Source organism: Microtus oregoni, unplaced genomic scaffold (assembly GCF_018167655.1).
Source record: "Microtus oregoni isolate MIOR12 unplaced genomic scaffold, Mior012 000005F_ref0000423, whole genome shotgun sequence".
Lineage (NCBI taxonomy): Eukaryota > Metazoa > Chordata > Mammalia > Rodentia > Cricetidae > Microtus > Microtus oregoni.
In genome coordinates, this window is record NW_024543064.1 from 45,430,649 (window position 1) to 45,457,159 (window position 26,511).

General features: G+C 47.2%; 1 pseudogene; it reads left to right on the plus strand.

Moving 5' to 3' along the window:
• The window catches only part of LOC121447875, a 30,948-nt pseudogene extending 4,666 nt beyond the window's left edge, over positions 1 to 26,282 (plus strand).
• Positions 26,283 to 26,511: the final 229 nt, after the last annotated feature.

The window sequence follows — 26,511 nt, forward strand, 5'->3', positions numbered from 1 at the left end:
AGAGAGGAGAAAGAATCAGGAAAAGGCATGGGCCAAGAAACATGATTGCAGAGCACAGTCCCCACAGGGACCCCCAACCAAGAGTCATCTCCTAGTTTCATCACATTAACACCACCTAAAGAATGAACCCATCAAAGGGTTAATGCGCTGATGGATTTAACACCTACATACACCTTTTAGGTGGGGCATCATTTTAAATCCAGGGTAGATAACCACATCTGATGCATGCTTATACAGGAGGCAGGAGTTCTGAATGTCTGCCTGCATGCCCTGCTTCCTTCTCTCTGTATCTTTAAAACATTAGAGACCAGAGGCAGGGCCTGAAAACTCAGAAAGATAGGGATGGTCACATTCACAAAGAACTGGGGTCAAACTTAGAGATCAAGTCTTCAGAAGTCAGGGGCAAAAGTAAGAAGTAGGCCTACTGTACCTCTGGGTCTAAACACTGGCAGATCCATCCATCAGACAAACACTTCATGAAGCATCTACTGTGTACAATACACACACACACTCACCTACACACACACACACACACACACTGTGTTTAACCACCTCCTGTGACTCTGGTATTTTGACAGTGAAGCAGATTAGTGGCATTCTGTCTATAAGGATCTGAACTGGAGATGCCTTGACCAGATTTGCTATTCGGAAAGAAAACAGGCGGCCTTGCCTAGAGTGGATGATAGGTGTGAAACTCCCCGGTTTACAATGCGGATATCAGGCTATATTATGAATATCCGGCTAGCCAGAGACTTTATTTTCCTCAGTAACCTGGGTTTGCTACAGTCTACATCTAACCCACTGCAGTGTTCCTCCCTATTCATGATATGTGTAAAGCAGTATCAGGAAAGAGGAGGGCTGCGAAGGGAGGCGAGTGATGGAAATGAGGTGCCCCCAGGTCATGTGTGCTGGGCTCACACTTCAAGTTCTCCATGCTGCGCTGCATTCTGTCTGAGCCTAGTTGAGAGGCCAGCTGTTCCCAGGGGCTCTGGTTAGAGGGAGCTGCCCTCAGTGGCAACCCAACAAAGATGTCTCGCTGCATCTTGTTCCTATCGATTACCCACCAAAGTGTCTCTCATCGTTAGGCATTCCCCAGGGCTAAGCAGGAGAGAAGTCCTTTCTCCTTTTGTGCCTTTAATGACATCCAATCCTCTCCATGATCTCTGCCCCCTTCCTAGAGGCGGGAGATGGGGGAGGGGAAGCACACCGATACAGATACAGAAAGAAAGAGAGAGACAAAAGGAGAGTGAGGTCTAGAGGCACAGGGGTGGAAAGAAAGACCAGCTAGGGGAGAAGACAAGGCGCAGAGACATTCAGAGATAGAAGAGACAGAAAGCAGAGAGAGACTGAGGAAGGGAGGGGCACTGACAGCAGGACAGAGACAGACAGAAACCAGAAGGAAATAAGGCAGCAGGAAGAACCGGGGAGAAGCAGTCAGGTAAGGAAAGCAAGGAAAGGGGAAGGCAGAGAGTTTCCTTGCCATCCAGCTGTGGGATGCTATGAGCAAGGAAGAGGAGAGGTAGATAGTTATCCTTGCCATCCAGATATGAGATGCTATGATTTGGATGTGCAATTTCTACAGGCTCACGTGTTTGAACACTTGGTCCCCCAGCAGGTGGCACTGTTTGGGGAAATTGTAGAACCTTTGAGACTGTGGCCCACCTAGCAAAAGTGAATCCCTGGGTAGCGCCTTGAAGATGGTTACAGAGTCTGGTTCTAGTTTTGTCTCTCTGCTCCATGATCCACCAGGACCTAAGGCACCTCCATCCCACATTCCAGCTGCAAGAGCGCCATGCCTCTCCCACCTTGATGTCCCCCTGAAAACAAAACACAAAACAAGCCCTTCCTCCCTCAGGTTGTTTCTGCCAGGTCTTCTATCACAGCCTAGGTAAGTAGGGTCATTTGTTCTGGAACCCAGGCACAACCGAATTATAGCATTCGTATCTGCCAGGATATGGATTGGCTGTGCGGACTCCCGTGGCATTCAAGTGAAGAGCGCAATTGCCAGAGAGGGGTGCCCGCTGCTGGCAGCCAAGTGCTGCCTGCCTTCAGGGGCAGCACTGGAATGAGAAGAGAAGACTCCTCAGAGGAGTGCCTGGGCCAGAGCCTGGAGCATTCCTCAGGTTTCCCAGGGAAACTGTCTCTCTGGCTTCCTGGCTCCCGAGAGAACACTGAAGCTCGCGCCTCTGAGCCCCACACACTCTTCTTCATCTATACCTGCCCAGCGACCTCCAGACTCTCACAGGCCCCGGTATCCTAAACACACACAGCTATGCTCAGCATCTCCCATACAAAGCCCACATACTCCTCCTTCTCCTGGGTACCTGTCATTGCAACCAGAAGCCTGGACTCCCTTCTCTCTTCCCCTCACCCTGCCCCACCCTATTAAATCATTCAATGTGTCCTGTGGAGTTAATGTCATCCATGTTTCTTAGTTTCTGTGAGCCAAGCCTGTTTTCCACAGGGTTGTTTAACACAGAGTCAGTTCCAGAGTCCACTGCATTGTTAAGAAAAGTCATGAGTTAACACTGCTCAGCAACTGGGGAGTGAGTCGAGGCGTAGAAAAAGAGTGAGCCAGAACCTTCAGGGAGTATCAGCCAGTGGCTAGCAGTCCTACAAGCTAATCCTATGGCTTTGGCCCTCTTCAAACCACTGTTGGCTCTGACCCATATTGATCCCTAACTGAGCCCCTGTGCTGAGCACCTGGATCCCAATACAGCCTATTTTGTGACCCCTCAGTTTGAAAGCACAGCCAGCCCTTTGGCTGGCCTAAAAAACTGCAACTCTCTAGACCTGTCTCCACCCTCTTCTATATCTCATTACCAGTCTGCTCTCCATTTTGTCCAGGACACACAGCAAAGAGATGGCCACACAGATACTCCCATCCCACACAGAGTCCAGCAGGGACAAAGAATCTCCAGGGTCACCCCACCTCCATTACAGATGATTCAGGTTAGATGAGGCACCCAGAAATGGCCAGTGGGAAAGAGACACACCCTTCATTAATGGCAGAAATGAGCAGTCATCAGAATAAGGGGAGAAGTCCAGGCCTTTAGACCTAGCAGACGACACCCACAGATCAGACACTCCTGACGTCAGCCTGACTCCTACAGAACCTGGGAGGAAGGCAGAGATACAGAGAGTCACAGCTGAAACTAGAAAGGTCCCAAGAATGTCAGCACAGGACTGAGGTTGCTCAGAGACAAAAACTACCAACTTTGCCAGGACCACCAGGAGAATCCTAACCATTGCACAAAACTTGATTGGAATCCCAGAGACAGTGGAGTTTTAAGTAAGTGTATGTGTGTATTGAAAGGCTATAAAGGAAACAGGAGAGTCATAATTGTGGGTTCTGTAATATATGTGAAACCTATTGAAATTCACAACTGAGAGTTCTTACTTAGATGTTTTTGAGATACTTATATGAATGATTTGCCATAAAATGTAATACATATAATTTAAAATGAGGTCATCTGGAGCATGGTCTTTTTACTCTTTAACCATGGCAAAGTCAGATATGAAGACTGGGGGAGGCAGTGTGGTCTAATGGGTGGGATGCTATCGTCAGCATCCTGTGCATCAGAAACCCTAGTCCAACAGCTTCAACCACTGTGATGCAGAAGCCATGCATATTGTCAATCCCAACTTCTCATCGAAAGCCAAAGCCAATAGCACAGCTGAGAGCTCTGAGAACCCTGAGTAACACAACTGACGTGGGTCAAATCATGACAGGTCTCTGCTCCAAACCTCAAATTCAGGGTGATCACCCATAATGCCTCCCCCATAACAAGATTTGTCTGAGAGCTTCTTGTGTCTCCCCTCGTTTCCACACCCAAGTCCCTTCAGCCACATTGGCTTTCAGACACCATAAGCCCCACACTGTGCATGCTGCTCACCCCTCCCTTGGTCTGGAAGCTCACTGTATGAGTCAGGGTTGTCTAGAGAAACAGATCCAAAGGAATAAATATATACACATATATAGACATAAAATAAGGGCTGAATATATAGTCATAAAACAAGGGTGACTATACAGACATAAAATAGTAACGGTGGCACAACCTCACCAGACAGCTGAGAATTCATCTAGTATTTGCTGGTCCTCGAGACTGGTGCTTCAGCAGAGTAGCTCCATAATACTGGCTCTCAATATGTAATTGCTCAGTCCACAAGACTGGGCGCCTCAGCCTCTCAATCTGACGCCAGAAGTCTGAGGTGTCCTGGGGAGCTGAAGGTCCCTAGTCCAGGATGAGAGTTTGGAAACACTGGTTCTAGTAGCGAGGAATCAACAGCACTGGCAAGCAAACTAACTTGGTGACAAAAGGGGAGACCAAGCAAGCCAAAGACCAGATAATTGTCCCTCGGCCATGCCCTCTTATCCAGGTTGCTACCAAAAGGTTCTGCCCTCACTCTGGTCAGTCTTCCACGTGAATCAAGGCAATCAGGACCCTTTTTCAGGTGAGGCTCCCTGCTCAGGTGTGTCTAATTGTGGCTGCTGGCATCAAAGCAACCACAGTACTCATTCTCTGTTGAGTTTTTCTTGCCTAAGTCTTGGCTCAAATGCTTTTGTTGACCACCTTCTCTAAAACAACCTCTCTCTCCAGCACATCCCTCTCCCCTCCTGCTTGTTGTTGTTCATGTCATATGAATAAACAAATGCAGGAAAACACATAGGAGGAAACTCAACACACAGTGGTTTCCTGGTGCCCCTTCTTTCCACAGCTGAAACAATTGCTTTTCCTCCAGGATGACTTGGATATGAGTGGCATCCAATGCCTAAACAGCACAGTCGAGCCCGTGTTCAGCCCACCCATATGTCAGGTGTTCCTCTCCTCCTCATTTCACTTTTGCTCTTATTTATGTTATTTAGACATAGAAGGCGCTCCATGGGTATTTACCGAGATGATATAAGTGTCCAAATCCCAAGAAAAGAAGCAAAGTGAATGTTCTGCCAACAGCTGCCAACACTTGGGGAGATCAGTTCTTGGTAGACCTTGATTATACAGAGAACTCAGGCATTGAGAAATGGTGGCATGATCCTAACTCTGGAAGCAGGCATAGGCAAAGGGCCTTGTCTTCTAGAGTGTCTGGAATGGCCTCCTGCTGCTCTTGTCTGATTTCTCTGCATTACTAAAACTCTCTACTCTCGTCTCATTGTTCTAGAACAGCAGGGGTTCTTCAGACACCTCTGCATAGGCTGAAGTTTCTGTCCTGTCCAAACCCACAGCCATTCAGTCCCAAAGAAACACACAGAGGCTTATATTAATTATAAACTGTTTGGCCTAATAGCTTATTACTAACTAGCTCTTACAACTTAAATTAGCCCATAATCCTTTTCTATGTTTCTAGCCATGTACCTTTTCTTAGTGAAGCATTCTCATCTTGCTTCCTCTGCGTCTGGCTTGTGACTACGTCTCCTCCTTTCCTCTTCCCAGAATTCTCTTAGTCTGGTTGTCCCACCTGTACTTCCTGCCTGGCAACTGGCCAATCAGTGTTTTATTAAACCAACACAAGTGACAAATCTTTACAGGGTACTAGAGCATTATCCCACACCACCTCTGGTGTGGAGGCCAGGCTAATGTCTCTTTCCTATGACCCAGTGATTAGTCCTTCAGGTGTCTACTCCATGTCTTCTCAAGTGCCTCCACACCACCCAAAATGTTTAGCTGATAGCAGAAAGTTCCTGCTGCTTTGCATAGTGAAGAGCAATAGATTTGTATCAACAGTCACAGAGTGACAACTTTCCTGCCACATGGTCTGCCTGCAGGGGAATAAAAACAGAACTAGAAAAGAAGAGAGACAAGGTGGGGACAGGAAGAACAATCTGATATATTCTCCTGATCCTTGCAACAGGAGCTGACACATAGTAGACCCTCAATACATGCCTGTAGGGTCAATTTTTGAAGAGGAGGTGGGGAGAGAGAGAGAGTTGGTGATTTCATGTGTGTCCAGATCCCAACACAGTTTCTGGGTTTTTTGTTTTGGTTTTTGGTTTTTTTGTTTTTGTTTTTGACTTTGGTGTGTTGTTGTTGTTCTTGTTCTTGTTTTGGGGGGAGTTGTTATCACATGCCAGGCACTATGCCAGGAGCTGATTTCTTGGACTCCGTTCTACAGGAATAGCTATTCTAGTGAATAAGTTGAACCTCAAAGTAATAATGGCCGGATTCAAAGATTCAAAGGATGGCCTCTGAAGGCCTGAAACCTCTGGTGGACTAGCTGACCACTTGTAGGAACTCCTCAGCCTTGCATATGTTCCCAGAGAAGTATACCCAGAAGTGATGTCAGCACATATGGCTATTAGGGACTCTCTGGACCCTTTAACCCGAGGGCCAGACGCCAGGGTTCATCAATGTTAGTGATATAAACATCAGACTTTCGAACAAACCTTTAGAATTCTCACCGCTGAGGCCCACGGACTGACTCTGGTCTTCACTCAGTCTAGGACTTAGGTGATACATCTTTTTGGACTCTCTGACCTTTCCCCAAACCCAAAATTTTCATTTTTGCTTAAGCTAACATGTAATGGCATTTCACTTGTATTTTAATAAATCAAACTTCCCTGAAGACCAGAAAAGTAAAACAGCCACACTGGCCAGCCTTATAGACAAAGTAACAATGACACACACCTTTAATCCCAGTAGCCACACTAGCTTGCCATAGAAACCAGGTGGTAGTGGTGCACGCCTTTACTTCCAGAACTAGAGAGAATTAGAAAACAGGAGGAGACAGCTCTCAGGCATAGTCTCATTCCGAGATTCCTGGAGGGAGGATTGCCATTTCAGACTGAAGTTGAGGTAAGAGCCAGTAGCTGGCTGCTTTGCTTAGATCTTTAGTTTGAACCCCAATTTCTCTCTCTGGGTTTTTATTAATCGTGCACCACTAACAGCTTAAGCAGTTCTTTGAAAAACAAAATGTCCAAACTACAAAACTAAAAATATTTCCTCAGCTCTGGAGAAGAGCGATAAATGGAAAGAAGTAAAATTTGTAGAGTCCTCTGGGGTTTTCATCAAGTTTCTCAAGCGCCAAGTCCTTCCTGTATTCAGCATGTTTAAGCTCACAGCCCAAGAGGTTCTCGTCCAAAAAGAACTCCACAGCCCCACTGCTATGGTCTCATTAACAGTTCTTAAGAAGGTTGCATCCTTGTTTGTTCCTGACTGCAGACGCCCAAGCTAACCCTCAGCAAGGTTAGCAGTTGTTGTTTTAGAGTGTTGACATTAGAAAGACCATTTTAAATTCAATTACTGAGCCGCTCAGCTGTGTGACGTGAGCAGGTTGCTTAACTCCTCTGAGCTTTGATTTCTTCAGGTGTGAATGAGATCTGGGCATTGTCTCATGTTTATAAGATTGTGAGGAAGAAACCAGATGTTGAGCATAAAGGTCTGAGGATCTTCAGTCTTACTTTCCCCAAACTGCTGATAGCTTATTGGGGAGAGTCGAGTCTAAGCAGTGGTAAAGCTTACACTTGCTTAGTCTGGAAATGTTCTTTTGATAGTTACCTCGGGGAATATAGACCAAGCTGTCCCTGTGAGTTCTTGGGGTTTGCTATTGGTAAAGGACTTCCCCCCAAAGTTCATATGTTAAAAGCTTGCTGCTCAGAGAGGCACCGTGAGGGATACTGAGGCCTTTAGGATGGGGAGGCTGGCGGGAGGTCCTCAGATCATTGGGAGCAGGCTCTCAATGGTGTGTGGAAAAACTTACGTATGCAGTTATAAACTACTCTCTCAGAAAGGAAGGCTTCGTATTAGTAGCATTTGTAAGCTTGACACAAACGAGAGCAATCTGCCAAGAGGGAACCTCAGCGGAGGGATTGCCTCCACAGATTGGCCTGAGGGCGTTTCTGATGGAGAAAGGTCATTGGTTAAATAAAGAAACTGCCTTGGCCCTGATAGGTTAAAATTTAGATAGGCAGAGTAAACAGAACAGAATGCTGGGAGGAAGAGGAAGTGAGCTCAGACATCACGCAGCTCCTCTCAGAGCCAGATGCGATGAAGCAAGCCGCCAGATCAGACTCCGAATCTTTCCCGGTAAACGCACCTGGCGGTGCTGCACAGATTATTAGAAATGGGCTAAATTAATATGTGAGAATTAGCCTAGAAGAGGCTAGATATAATGGGCCAGGCAGTGTTTAAAAGAATATAGTTTGTGTGTTGTTATTTCGGGGCATAAGCTAGCCAGGCAACCAGGAGCTGGGGCGGCAGGAATGCAACCTGCAGCTCCTACAACCCATTTCTGTGTGGCATTTTTATGGTTGCTAATTAGTGTAGGAAGGTCCAGCCCACTGTGGGTGATGCGATCCCTAGCCAGGTGAGCCTGTGCTGTATAAGAAAATAGTTGAGCATGCCAGAAGGAGCAGTGTTCCTCTGTGGTTTCTGCTTTCAACTTCCATCCCCAAGTATGGACTGGAACCTGTATACCAGACAAACCCTCTGGTCCCTAAGTTCCTTTCACTCCATGTTTTATCACAGCCACATAGAAGTATACTAGAACAGGCTTCATCTCTCTTCATTGTTGCTTTGTCCCAGTGTGGCAGATGAGAGCACCCAAGCTTGGTTAATGAAGGAACAAGTAAAGAACACAAATTCTGCCTTTTCATCTTCTAAATAGAGAAACCAGGCCTCAGAGGCTCCTCCCATCTCTCGCAGTGACAGTGTGGCTCTTTTCTCACATTGCTTCTATCTAGATGCTGGAGACTGTGCACCGGGGAAAGAAGAGACCGGTCCCAGGGGAGCATCTCTGACCAGTAGCCGGGTGTCCACAGTATCTGTAAGCCCTGTGATAGCTGCTTCACTCTCAGTACAAACCTGCATTTTTCAGAACAGGAAACTGAGGCACAGAGAGTTCAAAGGCCCCATAAAGGGAGGCAATCCTCCCAGCCATGCTGCCGCTGTCCTGCAAACCGGCTACCTTTTCCCCCACCTCAGCTCCCTTAGCCCTCAGGGACCACCACACAGCATAAGTGAACAGGACAGCCTGTGAATCTAATGGAGCAGAAAATCTCAGCATCTCGGAGACAAAAGAGAACAACTTCTTTCAGAGTCACCCGCCCGGAATTGGCACGACCAGGTCTCATCTTCCTTACTTTCCGATAGAGCAAAAAGGCCACTGAAGTCCCTGGAATGCAGTCCTCTTAACAAGGACATCAGGCAGCCCTGGGCGGTTCCGGCTGCTTTCAAAGCCACCGCCCAGAGCCAGTTTTAATGATCACGGAGGAACTTCTGAAAGAACCACAAAAGAAGGATGGGATAATTGCACTAGAAATACACGGCACTGGCCACAGGCCCATGCGCTTTTGGAGCTGCACCTTCAAGGTCAACTTCTCTGGCACCCTGATTCCTCCCACTCTGCTCCAGGATAAATATTAAAAAAAAAAAAAGACAGCATTTTTTCTGCCCCCGCCACCATTGCTCCCACCTCTGTCCCCACCCTGATGAAGCTCATGGCAAAGAATGATTTCTGGTCGTCAAGTATAAAGACATGGCCAACCGTACTCTGACTAGGATATGGGGCATCTGGGCTCTAGGGGATGAAAGAGCGAGACTTTCACAACTATGTTAGGTATAATCTTAAGTGGATATACAATAATATGACCCCTTGAAGTTTGTCAGACCCCCTTGGTATCATGTGTCCCTCCCCTCTGCAGTTGGAGATCCCCTCCGCTTCATTTTCTTTCCTACCTCTAACCTATATTCTGATTCTCCTGTCCCCCCTCCATTCCCGACTACAGCCTCTACTTCCCCAGTTTCTGCAGTCACTCCATGTTGGATGCTCATGTCTCCATATTTGGAGTGAGGAGCCACCGATGAGGGAGACAGTGTGGGGTTTGTCTTTCTGGGTCCGGATCATCTCACTCACTCAATTTCCTCTTTTCCAGTCCCAGTTGTTTGCCTGAGGACTTCGTGGGTGCATCTTTCTTTATACATGAATGGTGTTCCATCGTGCCCATGTACCACGTGTTTATTACCCGTTCATCTGTTGGCTTTCCATCGTGTAGATACACCACATTTTCATCATCCATTCATCTGTCCATCTGGTAAAGGACATTTAGGTTGTTCCCATTTCCTGAAACTTGGCTGAGTAAGTGTCTGTGACTGTGGAGCCCTTTTTATGTATGGAGGAATGCTACAGCTGGGTCGTATGGTAGATTTCTACTTAGACTGTAAGGATTCTGAACACTGATTCCCATAGTGGTCAGAGCAATCTTTAGTGCCACCACCAATGACTGGAGACTCCTCTTCCTCCACCGCATCACCCGCATTTGCTGTCGGTTGCTTGTGGATCTTTGCCATTCTGACTGTGGCGAGATAAAATCCCAAAGCAATTCTCTAACTCTTACAGATGATGAATACAGATTGAGGTATTTCTTAGCCATATCTATTCCTTCTGTTGAGAATTCTCTATTCAGATCCCTAGCCTGTTTTTAAAAATTAGAGCTGTGCAGCCATCCGAAGCAAAGGGCTTTCTAGAGAGTTTGCTGATTCTCTGTTGCCATGCAGGTGCATGGGGGCTTAACAGTTGTTCATGTGAGAAGATGCCTTGGCATCTGTGAAGAGAGAGACACTAAGCTGATGGCTGCTGTTTCTGGGCACCAGGTCCTAGCATTCTCTTCCTGGTTACCCAAAAGGCCTTTCGCCACTCCAGACCTTGTTTTCACTTCTGAGGTTGTATGGCCAGCGAGGCTCCTTCCAGCCCTCCCTCCAGCGTTAGAGGGTAGACTGAAGACAGTGAGGAACACTAGGTGTGGCAACCCTCAGAGAGGGTCATGCCCAGCCAATGGGACACTTCCAGTTACATCTCCAACTGGCAAAGAAGCCTCCTGCAAACTTCAGGCAACAAAAGACCCAGCTGAGGTTTAAAGTCTTCAGTGACTGTTCCCATAACCACCTGGGCACCTTCCCCAGGCACAACCCTCTCTTCACTCCCGAACACACACACATACATATACACATGCATGCACACACACATACACACACCACAAAACTTCATTTTATTAGAATTCCAGTCGTGCTCCAGTGACTTGGAATTCCCAGAATTCCTTTATCCCAGAGCAAGAGGGTCTTTTTCCTTCTCAGCCTCCCCCTCCATCCCCTTCATCAGCATGCTGGGCAGTGGGCACTCCTGGTTTTGTGAAGCCACACAGTTTTGTGAAATTATATATAAACTACTTAAGAGTGCTTTCTGCAGTGAAGGCAGCTTTATGTTCTGATAAAATCACTTCCTGTCTTTTTCTAGTCTGTTAAACTCTGGGGTTAGAACCTGTGATGCTGGGGGTTGTTCCTTTTCCTTATAGTCCTTTCCTTTGCCTCCCTCTCCACAGCCCTTCACAGAGGATTCGGGAAAGAGGAGAGGGGAGGGAACTGAACCGGAGTCCACTGCCTAATCCAACAATACACACACACACATGCACACATACATGTGCATGCACTCACACACACACACACACACACACACACACACAAGCATACAGTGTTTGATATCTTCAAGATGCACAACAGCTAACATGCCATCTCATGCTCCAAGAGAGGCCGGGAAGGTATTAGGAGTCCCCTTGAGGAACCCGAGACTCCTAACAGAGTTAGAGGCGGATGTATTCTACTGACACGAAGTCCAAGATGCCTTCCCACACTCCTCGGTCTTTGCCTGATTGCCAAGCTCAGGAGTAACTCCAAGTTGGGTGAGACAGACTACTCACACTGATGCCCAAAGATTAAACGGTGATAATGACGTTAAAGTGGGGGCCAAGTTCTGTCTTCTTCCTGTTCCCAAAGCCACCAGTAGGCTAAGGTGGCAAATCTCTGTAACCCACCTTTCGTGATGTGACACTCTCAAAGCTACTTCCTCTAAGCATAACCATGACTAGATTTAAAGTGCGAACCATCAGTCTTGATGGGAAAGATGGAACTGAGACAGACAAACTCAATACTCAAAGCTCCAACCTGCACCAGTAGCCATTGGCACTCTGCTTGAGTAACTCCAGAGATGAGGGTCTCACCATCTTCCTTACTCATCTTCCCTCACTTACCCTATCTGATGGCAGATGTTGACACAGACACAGGCTAGCTGAGGGAATACAGCCTGAACATCTGATGGAGAAGCTCAGCCAATCACAGCTGGCTTGGGTGTGGCCACCTGGAGCCAGGTAGATAGATAAATGGGGATAGAGAGGTGTGTGAGATCTCTGCGCACTGATCATCTGGCCCTTTTGGACTTTGGACCTTCTCTGGTAGCGTGAGTTTCCCATTTTTTTCAATTATTAAATTTTATCTGTTGTTTTGAGCTGGTCTGGTTATTTTAGCGTACGGCTCAAATATGTTTTCACTGACAAACATCACTAAGTCACATGGCTGCAGTTTACAAGCTCTGAAATCAGACTGCTTGAGTCTGAATCCCAGCCTCATCACTTCAACCAAGACTCACCCCTTCGTTGGCTCCATTTCCTACCTGAAAAAACAAATGGGATTAAAACATTGCAAGCTAGCTCTGATCTCTGGGAGCCAGTTTAGGACTAAGTGGGCATGTGTGTGCAGCATAGGATGCTTCCAGGAAATTTTGTCTGTCTGAGGTGGTTGCTGCCGAGGGCTGCCCAGAGGTGATGACCTCTGGTGAGATGTTACACCCTCACGGCTCCATGCCAGTGGGGGAAAATTAGGCTGCAGACACTGTGGTAAGACCAAAAGAAAGCACAGAATGTTCAGAAACTTAAGAGTTTTGTGCACCTGGATGACAGAAAGCAAAGGAAGTAGCTGGGCTTGCCAGAGAGGGAGGAGGAGCCACCTGGGCTAGCCACTTCCTTGGCAAAGAGCCAGGTTGTGGCAAAGCCTTTCTGTCTGGGGCATAGTGTTGGATGACTTGGACTTGACTTATTGTCAGTTTATTTCCCGATTCTGTACTAGTCACGGTCCATCCACAGGAATCATAGTTTTCTATGTCCAGGCCATCTCTCCAAGGCTGATTCTCTCCACAGGTGCTAGAGATGCAGTTTTCCTAAGACCCATCCGTACCATCCTTTCAAACCAAACCCTACATTCTTGTGGGGCACCCATTTAACATGGCCAGGAGAGATCATGCCAACCCTGGCCATGCCACACACTCCCTCGCTAGCCTCAGAGATGCTCACCTAACCCCTGGAGTAGCGCAGAGTTCCTTCGGTTTCCAGTGGACATCGCAGGCTCGATTACACTTCTCAACTGGGAAGACATGAGTTTGGGTTGGAGGCCGTTTTTCTGCCCCACCAAGGATCCTTCTGAAGACAAACACCAAGAGGAGAGAAGCAGAGCCTCGGGATGCAAGAGACAGAAGCAAGACAATGCTGTTGGACCCTTGCAGAGACTCTGTGGCATGGCTTCCTCCATGAACTGCTCAGCCAGGTCTCCAATCTGCCCTCCTGTTATTCCTCAAACTGCTTTGAGTTGGATTTTTGTCACTTCAGTTGGAAACGTTGGTGACATATGTATGCTCATTCTGGCCCTTTGACCCTGCCGACAGCTACAAGAACCTGTTCCTGGCCATCTGGATGGTCAGGTAAGTGACTTTCTTTTCTCATTGCTACAACCAAACACCTAACTACATCAGCTTAAGGAAGGGTTTCTTTTGGCTCATGGCTTAAGAAAGGCTATAAAGTCCATCATGGCAGTGAAGAAGACATGGGTGGCAGGAGGAAGAAGCAGCTGGTCACATAGTACCCACTAACAGAAGAGAGAGGTGACAGTAAGTGGAACCTTGCTATTAAACCACAAGGACGGACCCCCCAGAGACCCGCTTTTTTCCACTGAAGTGCCAACTCTTAAGATTCTACACACTATGAGAAAGAACAGCACCACCAACTGGCGAGCAAGCATACAGGTGGGCGACTCTCGGGGCCTCTCTCTTGGGGCCTTTCCCTCTCTGTGGGTGACTCTGGGGGGCTTCCCCCTTCTGTGGGTGACTCTAGGGGGGCTTTCCCTTTCACTCCACACACCTCTGTCATCCAGAAGCTTTGTCCCTGCGCATTTAGAGGCCCACAGCGCACTGGGGTTTGCAGGAGCCAAGAGGTGGCTAGCATAGCCTGCCTGCCTTGCTGCAGTTTGGTGTATGGGTCTACACCTGACGGGAAACCCCTTCCAGGCAGCCAGCCCTGAATCTGTCCCCTATGGTGGGCATGGCGGTATTCACGACAGGAAGGTCACTCAATAAATGCTTGTGGAATAAAACAAGAAAGCATAGAAAGAGCCAGAGAGCGGGGGACAGCAGTCAGACACCGTGTCCCACATTTCTCTGATGGCCGTCCTTGGAAAAGCCACTGTCTCCCCTAATCACAGCTCTGTACTTTTTTCCCTGTCTGGGCAATGACAACATTCACTAACGTCGTTCCTGCATGCAATAAAAACATGATGTTAGATTGCCTGTAAATGAAAACAGACCTCTTTACATAGGACCAGCCCTGGATTTGGAGGGTCAGGGCAGCTGAGAGTACCAATCTCTATAGCAGGCATACAGTGCTCTTCAGGGGGCCTCAGTCTACTCAGGGATGAGGTGAGGGCAGGGAGACAGACAGCTGAGCTTGAGAGCACGCCCTGATTCCAGTAGTTTAGCAGCTGGTGTGTTCCAGTTCCCAGACCAATGGAAGCAAGATGTCAACCCAGGATTCTGAAAGAGCTGGAGTCCCCTCTTGTCGTCTTTCCCTGCCTTTTGCTGGTGGCTGAAATGTTGCCTGCTACGTTTTTGTCACTTCCTGTCATAAATATCTTCAATGGGTCCTTGGCTGCGGGTTCAGGTGAGACAAAACCTACTGACAGGAAGTACGTGATGGGGATTGGTCACCCTGTGATGAGCAGGAAGGACAGAGGGCATAGGAAAGGGTCAGGTCAATATACCAGTGTATAACCAGGTACACCTTCTTTTCAAACACAGCCTTGTGACTAAATTCCTCCACTCAGACCCTGCCTGGCTCCTTCCCGTCGTCTATTTACATTTTAACCCCCAGTGGATTAGGACTTTGGTTAGGTGAGGGTCACCATGATCTAACTGTCTTTGGCAATATTCTCTTAGATTCACTGTGAGATGTGCTTCTTATCCTCCAAGGCAATTAAGCTGACAAGATTAACCATCACAGGTCTTCAAAATGGCTTGGGGAGTAAAGACAGATTCCCCGCAGCCTGACGATCTGAGTTCGATCCCTGGGTCTCACAAGCTGTAAAGAAATGACTCCAGCAAGCTGTCCTCTGACCCTGATACAAGCTTGTGAGAACACACACACGCATGCACACACGCACGCATGCACACATACACGCATACACACACACATACACACGTGCACACAAGAGAAAATAAATAAATGTAAGAATAACCATTATACTAGCTAGTTAGTGTGTGCTGTTCTGTTCTTCAAAATGGCTCTCTGAAGAAGACTCTGTTGGCCTCTTCTTAGAACCATAGAATCAGAGATATGCTTTAGGTAACAGGCCAGAGCTTCACAGCTACTCACTGGTGAGGTCTGTGATCCAAACCTGATGGCACGCTTCTTAATCGTCTTACCCACTGTACCACACTGCTCTGGGTCCTGTAATGTCCCTTGACAAGGGGGTAATGAGAGGCTGTATCTGCTCCTGACCACAGTAATAGTCCTGGGTGCTGGGAGCCTGCGCTGAGCAGGAATGCCACACTGCTAATGGAAGAAAATGCAATTATGGGGCATAATTACAGTGTGTCGCATTCCGCAATTACACTGATGGTATTTAATAGAGAGCATATTCGGAAGCTAAATGGAAGGGGAACACCCCCAAACAGAACCACCAGGCTGCCGAGAACCTGTTCCCTCCACCCTGCAGAGTCATGGGCCCTCTGCTTAATGGGAAATACCTTGTCTCTTTGGAGCTGCTCCCTAAATGCTCGGAGCCATCATCCTGCCCTCGGCTCCACTTCCAAGGCTCTCCTCACGTGGGGCAGCTCTTCTGCCTCCTTCCTAGTCACCTTCTGCCCTGCACACCACAGCCCTTACAAGCTTCCTGTTAGTCTTACCACTTCCGGAGATCCCGCTGGGTCACAGTCTGCACTGCAGATCAGAAAACAATTGCAAAAGTCAATTGTCACTCCCTTACTGAGTCCCTAACACTGCTACTCAGCCTAAGACCCTGGGCTCACTGGCCCTGGGTGGCCTCCCACCACCCCTGTGCCAATCCAGCCATTCAGAATCTCTCACTCCTGCCAGATTTGTGAGTGACTTCCTCTATGACAATGCCTTCCTTGACATCTTTGCCTGACTTGAAATCACTGTGACTCCTCTTACCCCCCAGACCATGCAAGACATTGCTATAACACACCCTTTCTCTGTACCATTGCAAAGAGTCCCCTTTGGGGTCATGGACCTGATTCTACTCAAGTTCTCTCTCTCTCTCTCTCTCTCTCTCTCTCTCTCTCTCTCTCTCTCTCTCTCTGTGTGTGTGTGTGTGTGTGTGTGTGTGTGTGTATGTGTGTGTGTGTAAACACCATCTTACTGTATAGTCTACGCTGTCTTGGAACTCACGAAATAACCAAGACTGGTCCCAAACTCATGGCTATCCTCCTGCCTCAGCCTCTTAACTACAGGCATCACAGAGCAGGCCACCACACCCAGCTCCTTTGTTTTCATTTCTGTATCAGATGCCTATAGTGATGCCTGGCATAAAGTGAGTGCACTGAGGGACTGAAGGAAATATATTCAAATCATATGCAAGCAGGAATATTTTATTTCTGTGACTTCACACAAGAGAAAACAGAGACTGGCAGCCAGTCACAGACAGAGTCCTTCTAGGCCTTCTTTTGATTTTAAACATTTTTGAAAAGAAGATTAGAGACACAAAAAATCTCACCCAAAGTCACAAAAGAACGTGACAAAGAAAAAGGGAAAAAAGGTCTTTGTATTTGAGGCTTACTGCTGTCTCCTAAATAATAAACTACTTGGCTGTTTATAGCCAGACAGACAAGCAAAGGGAAAGAGGCACTTGAAACATTGTAAATGCTGGGGATGGAGCGATGGCTCAGTGGTTAAGACCACATGCTGCTCTTTTTTGCAGAGGATCTTAGTTCAGTCTCACATCGATGTTTAAAGGTTCACGACTACCTGTAACTTCAGCTTCTGGGGATCTTGACTCTACTGGCCTGTGTAGGCTCCTGAACTCATATGTGCACATACCTGCACATAGACACACACACACACACACAGAATTAAAATAACTTTATAAAATTTTATTTTATGTGTATAGGTGTTGTGCCTGCACATGAACCTGTGAGTTACACGCACACCTGGTACCAGAGGAGGTTAGAAAAAGATATTAGGCTCCCTGGGACTGGAGTTACAGATGGTTGTGAGCTGTCATGTAGCTTCCAGGAATTGAATGCAAGTCCATTAGAATGGTAGCCAGTGCTCTTAACCACTGAGCAACCTCTCCACTCCCACAATCTTTGTTAATTGAAAATGTCCATAGAAAATATTCTGATAACAAGCCTAGAGTATGGTTGTTCAGATCCTAGAGCTTGGTGCTAAGCTCTGAAGGTTTGTGTTCACCCAAAATTCACAGCTAAGAGTTCCAGTCTCCATGTAGAGCATCAGCAGATAAGTGGGGTCAGATTGAAAGACCCCTATCTAGCAGCATTAAGTTAGCAGCAGCAATAACAAGCCCAGCCACCCCCCCCCCAGCTCCAAGAGTAACTTATAGATTTGTGGGACTCCCAAGCACCTCATTCCTTGGCGTATAGGTTAAGCCAGACTAAATTACATGGTGTGGAACCTACTGCAGGTCCCTCCAAACCTGTGAAAATAGGGAGATGTTCTTTGTTCATAGTGAAAGACCCTCTGGACATTCCCCCGCACCAGAACCCGCAGCTGGCCTGCTCCCATGAGAACATCCTGTTCGCTTGAGACCCTCAGGACCCTCTCAGGACCTGCAGCTAGCCGGCTCTCATGAGAACATCCCGTTTGCTTAGGGAAACAGGATGCCTATAGTCAGCACATGTGCCCAACTTAGAATATCAGCAATTCACAAAAGAAACAATTCCCCCTATGAAAGATCCCAGCTTAGCTGCTGTAACGTCATTTCACAAAGCTTTTGACGAACAAATGTAAGTGCAGAGTGAGGTCAGGGTCCCTGGCTGCAAAGCAGGATATCTGTATCTATAGAATAGGACAGGACATCAATTAACAGGAAATCTGTTGCCATACATCTGTGCTGGGAAAGGAAAAACCAAAAGAGGAACAGGATATCTGTTCCCATATATCTGTGCTAGGAAAGGAAAAACCACCTATGCCCCTTGCCCCATTCCAACTGACCACTAACCACACATTTGCTTCTGTAATCTGCTTCTGCTGCCCTCTTTCCTATAAAAAGAGCTTCCCCCAGTCTGCAGGCGCGCTAGTCCTCCGAGCGACCAAGACGCCCCAGGTACCTGTGTATCTGAATAAACCTCTTGCTGATTGCATCCGCACGAGTGGTCTCGCTGTTCCTTGGGAGGGTCTCCCCAGACTGAAAGGCAGCCCACCTCGGAGGTCTTTCAAGATGAGGTCATGAATATGGAGTCTTCTGCTATGGAATAGAATATTACTTTATCTATATAAAGATGTGTTGCATTTGTTTTGTTAATGTTTTGTTAATTGGGAATATTATTTTAACTATGTAAAGATGTGTTACATTTGTTTTGTTAAAATAATACTGAGAATATTATTTTAACTATGTAAAGATGTGTTCTATTTGTTTATGCTGCATTTGTTTAACTTTGTAAAGAAGTGTTGCGTTTCTTTCATCTTGCCTGCCTAAGGTTCCCGATTAGTCTAATAAAAAGCTGATGGCCAATGGCTAGGCAGTAGAATAGGTGGGGCTGGTGGACAGAAAGAAAGACAGACACAGAGGAAGCAGGGACATAGGACATACAGAATGAAAGAAAGGTAAAAAGGGGGGCAAAATGTAGATGAAGAGAAACAGGTTAGATTAAGTTATAAAAGCTAGTGGGATGAGCATAAAATAAGGCCAAGCATCATAACTAATAATAAGTCTCGTTGTCTTTATTTAAGAGGTGGTTGGTGGCTCAAAGAGAAAGCCAGCTACAATCTTCATGGCAGGATTTGATTCATACCTTAAAGGAAGAACTTTCTCTCTCCCTCCCTCCTTTTTTTTCTTTCATCCCTTCCCTCTCTGAATACACATGAAGGAAAGGCCATATAAGAAGAGAGAACCTGCCCTCCCCACGCCAGAAACACTGCCTTTCTCAAAGCCCTGGGCCCGCCAGGCTCCCCTCTGGTCTTTAAACTTGCCATCTCAGCACTGTGGTGCACACATCTTGGTTTTGAAGCAGCCTTTTGTGTCAGCTGAAGCTGGCTGAGACAGCTTGCAACACAGCTCATGACTTCCTTTAGCTAGGGTGGAATAAAAGGAAAATCCATTTGTACCTAGGTGCAAACTCTACTGGGCTTTTGTCATCACCGACTGCCCTTGGGGACACAGGAGTATGCTAGAGAGGGACAAGACAAATGCAGCATGCAGAAGTCATATCTTCACTTCAGAAACTTATTTATTTAGAATACAAAATACATCCTTGCACTGTGAAACACCCCAGAGGCTAAAAACTTTGAAAATGAAACATACAAAGCACCAGAGTGTCTCTTCCTCAGGCCTGCTCATTTACGTATTCAGTCAACAGTTCCTGAATACCAACTGATGTCAGGGCTAGGGCCACAGTCTGAGCCAGCAGACCCCTGCCCTCAGGCAAGCTCGACTTGGGGGTGGGGGGACTTCACAAGCAGTTCTCTACCCTGTTACCTCATAAAGGGAAGAGCACTAAAGCAAGCAGATGCAACCCCACCATCTTGTTCCACAGACAGGCTAATGACCTCAGAGAGAACAGCGTTGCATCCCGGGTCAGACTAAATTTACCTCACTCACAATCAATGCTCTCTCTCTCTGAGTTCCTCAGCAGACTCTGACCTGCCAATGCCAGTCACAGACCTGGGTCAAACTCTGAACCCACCCCTTTCCTGGTTGTCTCCCATGAAGATGTTTACTTAAGCTCAGCGTCTCCATGTCCCCATCTACAGAATGGGCACACTGCATGGGTCCCTTTTCTTGTTGCTGTGATTAAAGGCTACTTAAAGAAGGAAGGGTTTATTTTGGGCTTACGGTTTGAAGGTACAAAAGCATCCTGGCAAGGAGCAAGATGGCCGGAGTTGGTCACGTGTCATCTACAGTCAGGAAGAAGAAAGCAAAGACTATTCACGCTCAGCTAGTTTTCTCCTTTCTAACAGTCCAGGCCCCAACTCAAGGAATGGTGTTATCCTCCTTTAGAGTGGAGCTCTCCACCCCGATTAACCTAATGAAAATAATCCTTCAAAGGCATGTCTAGGGGCTAGCATAATCCAAACCATCCTCTGCATGTGCCTGGTCTCTTGGGTGGGTCCACATCCTCTCAGGTTGCTGATTGACACTAACCACCACACGCATCGTAGTGGTACTGAGGGTGGAGATCGCAACATCGCAGCCTCTTCCCTCCTACAAAGGGACTCACAGGAGACTAGACGTGGGATTTGGGAAATGGGAACGACTGTAAAAGGGTAACTGTGGGTGACAATGAGCACTTGCGAATGGGGACAGAATTCAGCTGTAGGCAATTTCAGCTAAGTGATACTTATGTTTAAAAATGAACCCTAAGTTGGAAAACTCCCAAGTGTTTACAGTTTAGGTTTTTGAGTCTACTTTTTCAGCAGTCTGTTTTTATAAAATGCCAATGCGGAGAGTATTCCTGATGAGACTATGGTGTCCCGATTGGAATGTAATTGTGTGAACTATACTCATGGTCTTGAAGACAGGATAAAGTATGGGAGGTATCTCTTCTGCCATTTTTGTATTAGGTCACATGTTGATGACTTTTGGAGATGCTCACTTACAAATTATAAAGTAAGTCTCACTTTTACTCATTCATTTAACTGTCTGATGACTTGGTGATCTACTGAACAACTCCACTTGCTGGATCAGGCTTGCAGGGAGACCCTCCTTCCTTTTCCTGCCTTATTGCCCTTACTAAGAGAGACACATCTGCTTGCTCTGGTTGGGTTTTTTCTAGTTCTTTAGTTACAAATGGGGCGGTGGAAGGTCTGTACCAATCTTCTTAGCCAGATGAAGAACATGAGAATCATCATGATAGTCAGGGAAAGCTATGTGGAAAGTTTAGAAAAAGAACTGGTCAGGGCGTGGGGAGCTGGCTTTCAAGTCCACACCTTCTCCTGGATTTATGGTCTCTAAGGAGTTGCAATCTGGTGGCCTAGTTTGTCTCACTAGCTGGCTTATTCCTGGGAGGGATTATAGGGGAAGGGAACATGGCTCCCAGATCCATAAAGGAGGGTCTTCTCCAGTGCATAGACGCCAGCTCTCAGGGAAAGGCCAACCAAGATGCTGGCACTGAAGGAAGAAGCTTGCATCTTGGGCAGGTCACTCAGAACAATGACCTCGGTACAGTCAGTTCATAAGAACATAAGGAAGAATTCAGCAGAGGATGGGGCTGACCCTGAATTTAACTTGGGTGCTATGGAAACAATTGTTCTGCCTTGGTGGGCGCCAGTTTCCTCAACTAGAAAATGGCAGAGAAGTGTCATCATCAGTCCCCTTCTGCTAGAAAGTGATCACGACTTTATTCACGCCTGCTCCTGTCATCCTCAGGGCTGGCTCGCCTAGCAGTGCAAGGAGAAGTCTGGACTCAACTGCAGTCAGCCTCCTGCCAGTCCCCTGCTTTGTGTCTAAGCACCTCACACTTCTCCAACCCTCCTCTGGGCTCTTCCCTCCTCCCTGCTCTCCTGTGCACTTTAGTAGCTTTGCTATAGAAACAAAAACGCAAAAGCTGGCATTCACAGAGAACTCCAGTGTCTAATTGATCAGGAATTGCTAATTCAGCAAAACTTAGGTGTGAGGAAGAGAGTTTAACTTCCTGGATGATGATTCCTGCGAAAAGAGAAAGAGAAGATAGCTTTACACACACACAGCACATCAGCCCCAATTACACTCCGTGGTCAACCATGTCTTTCTGTGCTTGCAAAAGTAGCCTTAGTACAGATGCCAGTGGCATGAAGGACACAGGGGAACTGGCAATGAGTCCCAGTTGTGCACACAAGGGCACCCAGACTTTCACATATTCTGTTCAAATGAGGGAGATGGAGAGGGTCACCAGGGAGTCTACTTGAGGGTACTGGTGAGTGAGGGTACCAATGAGTGAGGGTACCGATGAGCGAGGGTATTGATGAGTGAGGGTACCAATGAGTGAGGGTACTGATGAGTGAAGGTATGGATGAGTGAGGGTACCAATGAGTGAGGGTACCAATGAGTGAGGGTACCAATGAGTGAGGGTACCGATTATTGATGAGCGAGGGTACCAATGAGTGAGGGTACCGATGAGCGAGGGTACCAATGAGTGAGGGTATTGATGAGTGAGGGTACCAATGAGTGAGGGTATTGATGAGTGAGGGTACCAATGAGTGAGGGTATTGATGAGTGAGGGTACCAATGAGGGTACCAATGAGTGAGGGTACCAATGAGTGAGGGTACCAATGAGTGAGGGTATTGATGAGTGAGGGTACCGATGAGTGAGGGTACCAATGAGTGAGGGTATTGATGAGTAAGGGTACCGATGAGTGAGGGTACCGATGAGTGAGGGTACCAATGAGTGAGGGTACCAATGAGTGAGGGTATTGATGAGTAAGGGTACCTATGAGTGAGGGTACCGATGAGCGAGGGTACCAATGAGTGAGGGTACCAATGAGTGAGGGTACCAATGAGTGAGGGTATTGATGAGTGAGGGTACCGATGAGCGAGGGTACCAATGAGTGAGGGTATTGATGAGTGAGGGTACCGATGAGCGAGCGTACCAATGAGTGAGGGTATTGATGAGTAAGGGTACCGATGAGCGAGCGTACCAATGAGTGAGGGTATTGATGAGTAAGGGTACCGATGAGTGAGGGTACCAATGAGTGAGGGTACCAATGAGTGAGGGTACCAATGAGTGAGGGTATTGATGAGTGAGGGTACCGATGAGCGAGGGTACAGATGAATGAGTAAAAGCCTCACAACAACACATCAGCATCAAAGCCCACTACAGAAGGACTGGGGATGGAACCATCCCGCTACAGCTAGAGAAGCTTGTTAAATACATCTCTAGGTAGAGGACGCAGCAGCCGCAGTCACATGGGTATCACTTGTTTACAGAGTAGAAATGCGTTTAACTGGCACAGAAGTTGCAACGACCAACACCAACGTAAGGCATTTCATCTTTCTTGAGCTTGATCCAACATCTGTCAAGAGGACATGACTGTCCCCTGCCTCCCTGCCTCTGCAGCTGGAGAGGAATCAGAAACACAATCCTCTGTGAAGGTTCTCTGAGACTCGCAGGTGCTGCAGAGACAGAGGTTTGTGTGAGCTCTGCAGAGCTGCGTGGGCTCACGGCCCTAGCATCTGTGGTTCATGCAGATGGGAGAAGCAGGTCAAGTCAGCCTTGTGGTACTCCTGAAGGGAGAGTAGAACATGCCTTTGTCTTCATCTGCTGACCTCCTGGCCCCACCTTTCTGAAACCATGGGTCCTTGGATCTCAGATTTCTTCTTCCTTCCTGTAAGTCGCTTGTCTTTGGAGAAGAATTCAGCTAGCTGCCGATCCTGGCTCTGCTACTTAATAAGTACAAAACCGTAAGACTCACTAAGCCTCTCTTAGGTTCTGTTCCCTCTTCTATAAAATGGGCCGATATTGCAATTCCACATGGTTTTTAGAACACAACACAGCAAACTGTGAAACACACAGAGAGGGAGGGTAAGCTAAGAACATCTTCCTTGCCCTCAAGAATCTATTTTTTTCATAATGAGAATCACTCACGGGGAATCAAACCTGTCATATGAGAGTGGGGTGACTGCATAGGAGGTCATGAACCTCTACTCTGTTTGCAGCTCTGCCCTTTAGTTAATTTCCTCTTGTCACCCTCTGTTCCTCTCACAGCCCGGAGCTTTTTTTGAGGCTCCATGTCCGCCGGCTTCACAGCGACTTGGGTCATTAGGTGACATAGGAAATTGCTAGGTAGGGCATTCCCTCCTATCTTGATCTACCTCAGATTCCCTACCTAGCAACGGCCATGCGTTCACCTCAGTGCCCCTCTGACCACCTCATCTTCTCTCCTTAGCTGTCTCGTCCAAAGGAAGCAGTAACCCCCCTACATAACAGCCTCTAGTTGCCTCTCTTCCCCGGTTGGTTTCTTGGTCCTTCTTCTTCCCATGTGATCATTCTCTCTAATGCGGTTCCTAATGCGGTTTTAGTTCCTGAACCCTGACCATCACCGTGGGTGAGTTCATTCACCATCAAGGAAGGACAGAGGATGGTAAACCTATTTATGTTCAGGGACATGTTACTGTTTCTCCCCCCCCCCCCTGCTCCCTGACCGGCCCCTCCCCTCAGCCATAACCATCTCTCTGGCTACACTCCTTTGCTCAAAACCAAAATCAAGACTGAACCTCACCAACAGTATTCAAAACTGAACTCTCAGTCTGCTTTCTTTCTTCTTCTTTTTTTTCTTTTTTGAAACAGGTTTTCTCTTTAGCTTTAGAGCCTGTCCTGGAACTTGCTCTGTAGACCAGGCTGGCCTTGAACTCATAGAGATCCACCTGTCTCTGCCTCCTGGGTGCTGAAATTAAAGGTGTACACCACCACCACCCAGCTAAAAACTGAACTCTCTGATGCTAAGTTGCTCCTGACCCAGCTCCATTCATTCCCTGTTCCCCACTAGCCCATCTGATTCTGTTCTCAACCTTCTAGAGATAGAGGCCTGCACACTAAGGAGAAGTTTGTACCATCTTCAGGTTGCCTGCCCCGGGGCAAGGGTTCACAGAAAGCTCTCACTATAGATTTTACATTTCACAGGCCTGCTTGTCCCCCTGTTTTTAGAGTGTAACAGATTGCCAGATAACATGAATCAAATTCTGGCTCTCCCGCTTATGATTATGTGAGCTGGGGAACACTTGGTGAATGTTTCTTTCTAATACCCTGTCCACTCTACAAATCAGGACACCAATACCTCACTCCACAAGATGTTTTAATGACAGAGGAAGCAGATTCCCATTTTTGTCTCTTGTCCTTGGACCCTGACATCATTGCAAGTTTGTGTCTACCCTTACATCATTCTTCTTCCATTTCCATGGTGCAAACAGCCTCTTTGTGGTAAAATAATAAACTTCCCATTCAGGTTTACCATGAAATGCACCAAGATCCAGTGTTTTCACAAACGTGGGCCTGGAAGCCCGGTCGCTAAAGACAAAGAGGCATTCCCACCCTCCCATAGGAAGCCATCCTGGGTACCAAGCACTGTTCTCCCTGGACAGAGAAATGAATCACCCTCCACTGGCCCCACCCCATGCCCCATTCCAATTCCACTTACCTAACTCAAGAAAGAAAACAAGAAACCACTTTCTTTCAAGGGCTACAAACCAGGACACACACACACTGAAGGGCTAATTCTTGCCTCCAGATCACTCAATCCTTGGGCCATATCTACCATGTCACAGACGGGGCAGTCATACCATTTCCCAAAACACTGACATATTTCTCTGCACAATTTGCAAGCAAAGCAATAATGCTCTAATTATGTGTCTATTATTGCCATCATCATAATGTACCCACGTAGATGGTGGCAGCTAGACTGGGTTAATATATTCATTAGGAACGGGCACGAGCAACATGACATTAATACTGCTAATAATACCTAATTGAGCTTAATTACAATGTGATGCCTAATATATTGTGATGAATTTATTCTCAAAGTATTTACATATTTGTAGTTGAGTAATTAGCATTCCTCCCATAAATAACTCCTTAAAAAAGTCCACTCCAGCTTGGAAGCAGGAGCAGGGTTGTTCACACCCTCCTGCTTAGAATGCCCTGGCCAAGCAAAAGCTCCTAATTATTGCAAAGATCCCTATATCACGTCTTCCTTGAAAGCAAAGTGACAGGTCCCAGAGGGGAAGGCATTTCTGGGCATGGTGGCAGCATGAGAGGCTTGCTCCTCTCCACTCCAAGTGAGACGAAGAGATTCCCTCCTGCCATTTTGCTGTGCTTGGCAGACACACACGGGCCCAAGGTCTGCCCGTGTGATGGGCTGGAAGAGAAACGCGTATGCGCTGCAGGAAGGTGACCTGGCTAGAAGGACGGACGCTCACAGAGGTGCCCTGAGAGCACTCATCAACCTGCTGAACCAGCAGGGGACAAAACGCCTCGGAGGAGACTGCCCTCCTCTCAGACTTGAGCTGTCGCAGGACGGTGCGAGCTGACTTCAAAGAAGACAACAGCAAAGATTAGATTCTGAAGTCAAGTCCCAGCTCAGTCACTGGCCAACCTCCTACCCTCAGACCAAAAAAAATGCAGTATTGATGGGCCTCTGTTTTCCCTCTACATTATATTTACTGGGTTTCTAACAATAACAATAAATTGGTACCTGGAATTCTGGATGCCAGTCTAAAGGAATTAAACAAACTTAGACTGCTTTCCAAATCTCTTCTT